The 9164-nt window shown below is 33.2% G+C and overlaps 1 pseudogene; it reads left to right on the top strand.

Annotated features, from left to right (window-relative positions):
* Positions 1-3458: 3458 nt before the first annotated feature.
* On the top strand, positions 3459-6600 carry LOC132609981 (F-box protein CPR1-like; annotated as a pseudogene).
* The last annotated feature ends 2564 nt before the right edge of the window (positions 6601-9164 follow it).

The raw sequence follows: 9164 nt of genomic DNA, 5'->3' as shown, positions 1-9164 counted from the left end.
ACTAGACTAAAATGTCGACCTCACTCTCCTAAATGCGCGTGAAGCAAAAAATTTCCCAAAATATTTCGTCCATTTGGCATATGTAACTGCTATATATTTGCTGACTCATTATTATTTTTATTTGATAAAATTTTCCAATTAATTCTTTAAAACCCTAAGCTCTCCCTTTTCTTCTTCATCATTTCTCAACCATTTTTCTTCATTTCTTCTTCTCTTGTGCAGATTTTTTTCATTTATTTCTTTTTCATTATCAACCTTATTCTTCATTTTCTTCTTCTGTAAGGGCTAATAAGATTTTCTCCTCCTTTTTGTTTCCCTTCATCTTCTTGGGGAAAATTGGAGCTTAACGGGGGGAAGCAAGATACCAACCATGGCAGAGACGAGATCACTGTCGGAGAAGAAGAAAATCTCCAGTGAGAATTTTACAAACGGTGAGACCCATTAAATTTTTACAATGACCGTGTTTTCTAATTTTACCCAAATATATTACCCCTTAACTTTTAACCTTTATTTATCCATGTGGAATTAACTTCTGCCACGGTGGAATTATTTATCCACGTAAAGTGCCAAGTGGCACTATTTTTAAACCAAAAAAGAGAGTGCAGTACACTGTACACTCAACATCATATATAAGTTCAGGTATGATTTGCTAACTATATAGTGATATTTTAGGTGTGCTTTGCTTACTTCAGATAGTTCAAGTATGAAACACGAAAGAAAAAAAAAAGATAATTTAGATGTGCTTTTGACCCTTATCTCTATTTAAACTAGACGGCATATGCCCGTGCTGCGCACGGGCCCAACACTTTAGATTTTATAATGTATCTATGTGTATGTAGCTGTGTTTGGGTATATATATATATATATATATATATATATATACTTTGAATTTTAATTTGATTAATTTAAAGGTGTAAAATATTCTATTGTTAATGTATGTAGATTGGACCTAAACAATACTCATTATTTTTTATCAAATTTTGATTTAATTTGATTAATTCAAATTATTAAATTAATTTTACATGTTTAAAACGAAACAAAGTAGAAATTTGATTTTCTATTTAAACGAAGAACTGCTATTTTTAAAATTTTGGTAAATATTTTTTGTTTAGCTCATTTTACTTGTCATGTTGTCTTTTGCACGATTTTTTAAGAAAACGTCAATTAGAATTATAATTTGACTAATTTATCTTATTAATTATTTGATCTCTATTTAATATTATTTTTTATTTTACGACATTAATATTTTTTCACATTTATTAGAGTAGGGAAAAAATGAAAAAGTAATTCAATTCTATCTTATTTTAAAATATAAATATTTTACGTATATTTATTTTAGTAAACATAATAAATAAATAACATGGCAAAATAGCAAATACAACAGTTAAATATCTAGATTAAATCTCAGGCTAATATAAGAAAAGAAAGGAAATTGTATGGTTTGGCTACTTAACCTTTTGAAGAAAAAGGAATAATATGGGGTCCATGTTTTTTGTTGTAAAATAATTTTATTTGCTCCCACTAATGGGTTGATACTCATGTGGCAATGAATCCACCATTATGACTTAATGGGGATACTTTGGGAATTACATGAATATTGTTTGATTTTTTAATATGGGGTGCACATTTTTTTTTTTTGACATTGCTTGTTTTTTTAATATGGGATCCACTTTTTTTTTCATGATATTGGAGATGGTAGGGTCCGCTTTTTTTCCTTTTTTTTTAAATCATGTTTTTTGCTGTACAATAATTTCATTTGCTCCCACTAATTGGTTGATACACATGTGGCAATGAATCCACTATTATGACTTAATGAGGATACTTTGAGAATTACATGAATATTGTTTGATTTTTTAATATGGGGTGCATGTTTTTTTTTTTTTTGACATTACTTGTTTTTTTAATATGGGATTCACTTTTTTTTTTTATATTGCTTGATTTTTGTAATATAGGATCCTTTTTTTTTCATGAGATTGGAGATGGTGGGATTCACTTTTTTTAAAAAAATTAATATTACTTGGTATTTTTAATATGGGACTCATTTTTTTTTTTATATTGCTTGATGTTTTTTAATATGAAATTCACCTTTACTTTAAAAAAAAAAAAATGATGATTGACGACGAAGCACACCCGTGCTTCTATATAGTAGTAAAGAACCAATTGTGATTCTTTGACCAAAATAAGTTATTATTTCAGCCAATTCACCAAAATAATACATTTTTTTGAAAATTTACAAAACTAGAATAAACGTATTTCACAGTAACGTATTAGACATTATTTTATTCAAAAAACTCAACGGGCAAAAAAGTTAAAGGTTAACGGTGTTAAAGGGTAATTCGTTACTGTGAGTAACGTTTTATGGTTAATACGTTACTGTGAGTAACGACTCTAAAGAATACAAAATCTGACATTGATTGATCTTAAAGTCGTAACTCAGAGTTACAACTTCAGGCTAAAACGTAATTGACAGTAACGTTTCTACAGAATCCAGGCACGAGCAGTTAAATCTTGCAAAGAATTCATCAAATTAGGAACCCTTCTGATTGATGTAATTATAAAACTTTACCGACAATAGGGATTACCCTTAAAAAAAAAAAGTATCGATTAGCCTTACAAAAAGATACTGATTAGCCTTGAAAAAATTAATTAGGATTAAAAAAATATTGATTAGCCTTATAAAAAAAAGTATTGATTAGCTAAATAAAGTAGCAGTTTTTCAATTTCAAAACAACACCAGCAGTGGGAAATTATATGAGCAGAAGTTGGTTAATTCTCCCTTTCAACATTTTCTTATACATTTTAAAGTGCAGGATGGTTAAGACCCAAAAGAAATTAAAGATACAATGTCTTAAGTTTACAACAATAACTACTAGTAATTAATGCTTATATATCACAGTCTTTTCATATATGAAAATTAAGAAGCAACCATCTTTCATATCCGCTTAACGAAAAATACTCCATCTTCTAGAAGCAAAACAACAGCTAAATTTGGTCTCTTAATTCACTTCTCTGGAACTAAATTTGTATAAAGCAAAACGGCAGCTAAGAATGGTTTCCATCAAGTTGTAGACTAAGAGACCTTAGTGAATCATACATACTCCATAAAATAAAGCACTCAAATCAGCTAGGATAAAATAAAGAACTCAAATCAGTGGAACATTGAAACCATTAATTAACCATAAAACGTTACTCACAGTAACGTATTAACTATAAAATGTTACTCACAGTAACGAATTACCCTTTAACACCATTAACCTTTAACTTTTTTGCCCGTTGAATTTTTTGAATAAAATAATGCATAATACGTTACTGTGGAATACGTTTATTCTACTTCTGTAAATTTTCAAAAGAATATATTATTTTGATGAATTGGCTGGAATAATGGCTTACTTTGGTAAAAAATTCCATTTTAATCCAATGGTTAGACTTAAGGGACTAGTAGTTTGGTCTTTTTCTCTATTAGACGTCAACAAAAAGAATGTAACGTGTACCGTGTTCTCACAATTACACAAAACCTTGCTATTACGTTGCAAATATTAAACTTCAAGAGCTTCAAATTTCTCAAACAGAAATGGGATCTAAAGGAGCAAACCCACAAACCATTCTCCATTACCATCAACTTCAATGCAATTTTCAAGCTTATCAATCCCAACCCTTCCACCAGAACTCATCACTGAAATCTTGTCCAGGCTTCCTGTGAAATCCCTGTTGAAATTCAGGTGTGTTTCAAAATACTGGCTTGATGTAATTTCTAGCCCTGAATTTATCAAGACGCATCTCAGTTTATCCTTTAATAACAAGGAATACACCCATAATATGCTTACGTTTATGCTTGATCGCGGTTTGACTCTTCAATGTTGTACTCTTAGGTCTTTATTTTATCAGCCTGTTACTGAGGCGTTTGACTTGGATTATCCCATGAAAGGCAATGATTTATACACCAAATTGCCTAGGTCTGATTGGATTTTAGGTTCTGTCAATGGGTTGATTTGTCTTGCCGCTGGGAAGAATGACTTGTTTATAGGGAATCCATCAATTAGAAAGTACAGGAAATTGCCTGATCCAAGACCTAGATTGAAGAAGTTTGTTAGCTCGCCGATATATAGTTTTGGACATGATGATTATAAAGTTGTTGGTGTTTTTTATAGTTATGACAGTTCTGATCATGCTGAAGTAAAAATATATAGTCTAAAAAGTGATTCTTGGAGAAGTCTTGATGATTGTCCAAGTGAGGTCCTATTAATTGGTTCGGGTAAGTTTTTGAATGGGAATTTTCATTGGGATGTCGGCGGGAAAATCATTTCTTTTGATTTGGGTGAGGAGAAATGGGGAAAGACGATGAAGCAGCCCTGATATGGAGAAGGAGATTTCGTTATATGGTTGACAGTGTTGGCAAGTGATCTTTCTATCTTTTGTGATTATATGCGAACTCTTCTAGATGTTTGGGTTATGAAGGAGTACGGGGTTAAAGAATCTTGGACAAAAATGTATACCATCAACTGTCCTGGTGATGAAGTGGAGATTTGTCATCTACATTGTCCCCTCTTGTTTATGTCAAAAAAGGGTGAAATTTTGGTTGTGTTTGGTTCAGTTTCCATGATATACAATCCTAAGGATGAATCAATTAGATATTCAGAGGTTATTAACTCTGATGGTGATTATGAGGCGGAAATATACGTTGAAAGCCTAGTTTCTCCTTTTTCCACACAAGGGCTTGAGGATGCAAGGAAAAGAAAAAGCCTGAAAAACATCAGATCAAGATAATCATGTAACAAATAACTCGTAAGACTGCTTTTTTCCCTCAAGTGCTATTAAATTCTGTTTGCTATACATATGTGGAGGACAGCTTTAAATTGTGATGCTAGGAGATTTTGTTAGTCATTTTCATATACAAGGAACAACAATTTTATCCTGTTAACTTCGAACTGAACGACGCGGACAGATTTTCTCTTGTTTAGCAGTGTTTGAGGGAATGTTGTGCCTCTAGACAGAGTAAAAATAAAGAGCACTGCAAACATGGAACTCCTGGCAGGTGAATGCACCGATAACTGCGAGGTCCTTCCCAAGTTTTGTTGGGGTGAAAACTTAATAGGGCAAAAAAAAGAAACTTGGTTGTTTTGGAAGAGGGATTACGGTTAGCCTAGCATCTGGTTTTGGATTTTTCCGTTGCTGCTAATAGCTAACAGTTGAAGGTATCAAGCAATACATAGCAAAAAGGATTGGGAAAAGTTAAGGCTCGTGTAGAAATCCATCTTTAGAAATTTTCTGCTCGTCGACTTGGAACTTTTCTGTCAACTGACATAGTCAGTTGCAGAAGGCTCGAGACTATAAATTTAAGCATAAATCATTTTACCATAACAGTAAAATTAGAAAATGAATCTAATCTGATTAGCTAATATGATAAATAGGAATCCATAATCATGAACCGAGCCCATGTTTAGGATTTCACTAGTGCTACTGATCATAAAATATTTGAAACTATTTCTCTTGAATAGCGATTATGGTCTTTGGCCAAAAACATTCATGAACTATACCCTCAACCTAAACTAACTCCTTAAAGTATTCATATTAACAAAAAAATCTTTCCTGGAATGAAACTTTGTTACGATGAGCCATAGTCCTTGCCAGGGTCATTGTTTGATCTAGGGCTTTCATTGCTAATCCCTTTTAAAGTGAGATTTAATAGGGAAAAAGAAATCGTAAAGAAGAGTTAAGTTCCGATTTAGTATCTTGTCTTGGTGGGTCTCCTAGTTGTCAATAGCTTACTGTTCTTTCTTCGGCATTATATTTTCAATATTATACTTGTTTGGCCAATCAAAGCTTAACCTTGTTTCACTTTAGCAGTAAATGACATTAGTAAGAACGGATTGAATTAAAAGAAAGCAACTGAGAGTACTGTACTGCCTTCTTCCACCTCTAAATCAACTCGCTACCCACTTTGGGCAGCATAATATGTTGGATGTGGATCAATATGAGTAGTATATTGCCTTTAACTTAGTAATATTTATTATTCTTTTGGATGTATGATAGACTAAATATACCACCCTTTTGGTGTAGACATCAGATTAGTTAACTAGAAGCTCTTTGACATGCCTCAAGTATATATATATATATAGTTGGTAGGGGAATGTACTTAACTAGGCAGGCCGTTTCACATGAAAGTTATTTTTGCTGCATGCACTGCTTTCTACATCTACGCTACTTTTACTTGTCATGTGACATTCACTGAAGTACTTTTTTATGTATTATTGAGATTTCAGGAAGTGAAAGCTGTTGGTAAGAACAAAGGATCTATCCGCTTGTTTGACTGCTTGAATCAAAATAGTGAAGCCCGGGTTTTCCCCTGTTCCCAATGTTCATTGAATCTACTATTATTTCCATGTGCATAGCAGAAGACTTACCTATGTTACCTATATTTGCTGATTGGATATCCCATTTTGTCGTCGTTGTAGCTTGAATGTGTCACGAGAAAGGTTGAACAAGCTGCTCATTCCATTGTATCTGTTGAATTTAGTATCTTGAGACTGTTAAATTTCTTTTTTATGGTACGCATCTTGAGATTGATTGGAAATACAAGTTGAATCTTTAAGAGCTTTACAATGTCATCTGTTACCAATAGCAACAGAGTTAGAAGATTAACATATAACTCAGCCCACTTTTGCTTACCAAAATTTGAATCAACCCGCCTATGTGACACTGAATATTCAATGCAAAAACCATTAATACAGCTAAGTATAGATACATATCGGAACAATTTTGAACTTGTAGTAGGAAATATCTTCTAATTTTTAATTTGTTTCGTTCTTTTACCGACATTTGGCCAACAAATTGACTACATATTGCCAATGACTAGAATTTACCTATTCATCAGCTACTTCCCAACTAACAAATGCTGAAACCTAGTCCTAGTATCCATCCCTGTTAGGACATTTACATAGTTCTCTTCAAATTCAAGTGCATTTCGAAATCCTGGTATCGGTTAAATCTTTAGACCTGAATTCTTCACGATCCATCTCAGTGTTTTCGCTTATGACGTGACGATGTTTCGCTGGAAAGTTTTGGGGAAAAACAACCAATAAATAATACTTAATTAAGCAAATAAGAACACGAGAAAATGTTACTGCTTATAATTACTAAATGCATGAGAAAATGATCAAAATAGGAGCACCAGTTCCTTCTTTTATGAGCTGATTTACCACATAAACTATCGCATGTATGATTTGGTATAGTGTGGGAAAATTTATGTGATGACAACTTTGTGAAGATATCTCTTTCCATGGATCTCTTTGGCTGGATCAGGGTCCTTAATTTCTTTCAAATCGTCAGGCATAAGCCAAACCGATAATGAAAATGAAAATAAGGCATGTAAATAAAGATGGTAGTATCTTAGTTCCATTACCAATAGTAATAATATCTTGAGTCCTTCAAATGTTGAATTCGTTCAGACGTGCTCCTCTAAGTACACACTACACACACCCAGGTGTCATTTGCTAAATAAGTAAAGCAACTAGAAAGAAGCGTAACGAATGAGAGTCGTTGAAACTAGCATATTGGGAGATTTCCAACATTTGAAAGTCTCTTATCACATTTGCAATGCATGTTTTTAGCCCCTTTGATACTACTTTCTTTCACAAACTTTGTTTACTGTTCTTAGGAGATTGACTAATGGTCCAAACAAGTTTAAATGAAGTGAAGGCAAGATAAAGTGGTGGACAAAGAAGAAATGGTACGTCAATTAACTAAACCAAGAAACAATTGGAACGACATGTTCTTCTTGTTGCAGGAGCCAAGCCCAGCAATTGAACAAGGGTACAATCACAATTTGCAGCTAAATTGGCCAAAAGTGACAAGTTTTGTTCTTCGTTAGGTTCTCTTTGCTGGTTGGATGGATAATCTAAACATAAATCTCAAATAAGTTAGCAAACTTAGAATGTTAATACAGAGAAAGAACTTTGAATTATTCTGTAGCTGCTTCTCAATGATCTTCTACTCTTGATGAAAGAATCCATAAAGTTTTTTGAAGACCAGAACTTCCCATGTATAAGTTTGCAATATATTTTGTCATGCATCAACAAAAAGTGCATACAAAGGGGAATCACATCAAATTCAATTTCACAACACCATAAAGAATACTCCATTTTGTACAGCAGTAAAAGGATGAACGGCATGTGCCCTCTTGATGTCTGTGTTGGGTTCAGATAGCAGAATATGTATAAATTTTCCCCCCTCCGCTAGCTTCTTTGAGTCTGCAAAACATTAAATATGAGGCATACTGGCAGATACAGAAAGAATGATGTGCATTTGTAACAATTACTTCAATCAATATCACACTACGTGTTATCTAACAAGAAAATCCAAAATCCGTCTTGGTTCATTGACTGAAAAATCCTACTTGAGATGCCTCGTATTGTCTGATGACCCTCATGAGTGATGAAAACAATATCCAAGATCAAAAAAGAACTTTATAAGACGGCATACTAAACAATTAAAAGGCCCAAGTATAAAAGTGCTCCTAAAACTACAACCAACAAGCAGTACTAGTAGTAGTAGTAGTATTCAAGACTTGCGAAGATAAACAAGAAATTTCACTCTAGGTTGCGAAGTTAAAAAAACCAATCTGCGTGTTAAATGATCGCTTTGGTATTCCTTTCACTCTTTCAAGCAAAAAATCAGAACTTTGGCCTCAAAAACTGCAAGATAAAGAACAGAGCACAACAATGAATTTGAGTATGCTTCTTTAGCCGAAGACAGAAGTTGAATGTTGGTTCAAAGTGTTCTGTCGAATAGTTTGTGAGGAAATTTTCTTTTTCAATAGTTACTCACGGAATAAATTGACTCGAGAAAACAAATTGAAATATTACTTACCACGTATTTCCTTGTCCATTTCTAAATTTAAAAGGAGCTAAAATAGTTAAAAGAACGATTAACAATGAGACTCGTCTTCCACCAACCCCAGTTCCCTACTTCCCTTCCATATCTTTAAATGCTTAGAAGATACTGTTGATCGAGTACAGACAACAGAGCCTCAAAACAGGGCTCTGTACTATTGGATCCAAGTTCCAAGTCTCAGTACTCTCTTCTCTCCATATTTGGCAAATTCCTTTTTAAGATTTCATTGAATGTTGATCTTGACTTTGCAAGTTGCAGATTTGCAGAACAGCACA

This window comes from Lycium barbarum, chromosome 9 (assembly GCF_019175385.1).
Source record: "Lycium barbarum isolate Lr01 chromosome 9, ASM1917538v2, whole genome shotgun sequence".
Taxonomy (NCBI): domain Eukaryota; kingdom Viridiplantae; phylum Streptophyta; class Magnoliopsida; order Solanales; family Solanaceae; genus Lycium; species Lycium barbarum.
This window is presented reverse-complemented; position numbering and strand designations above follow the sequence as displayed.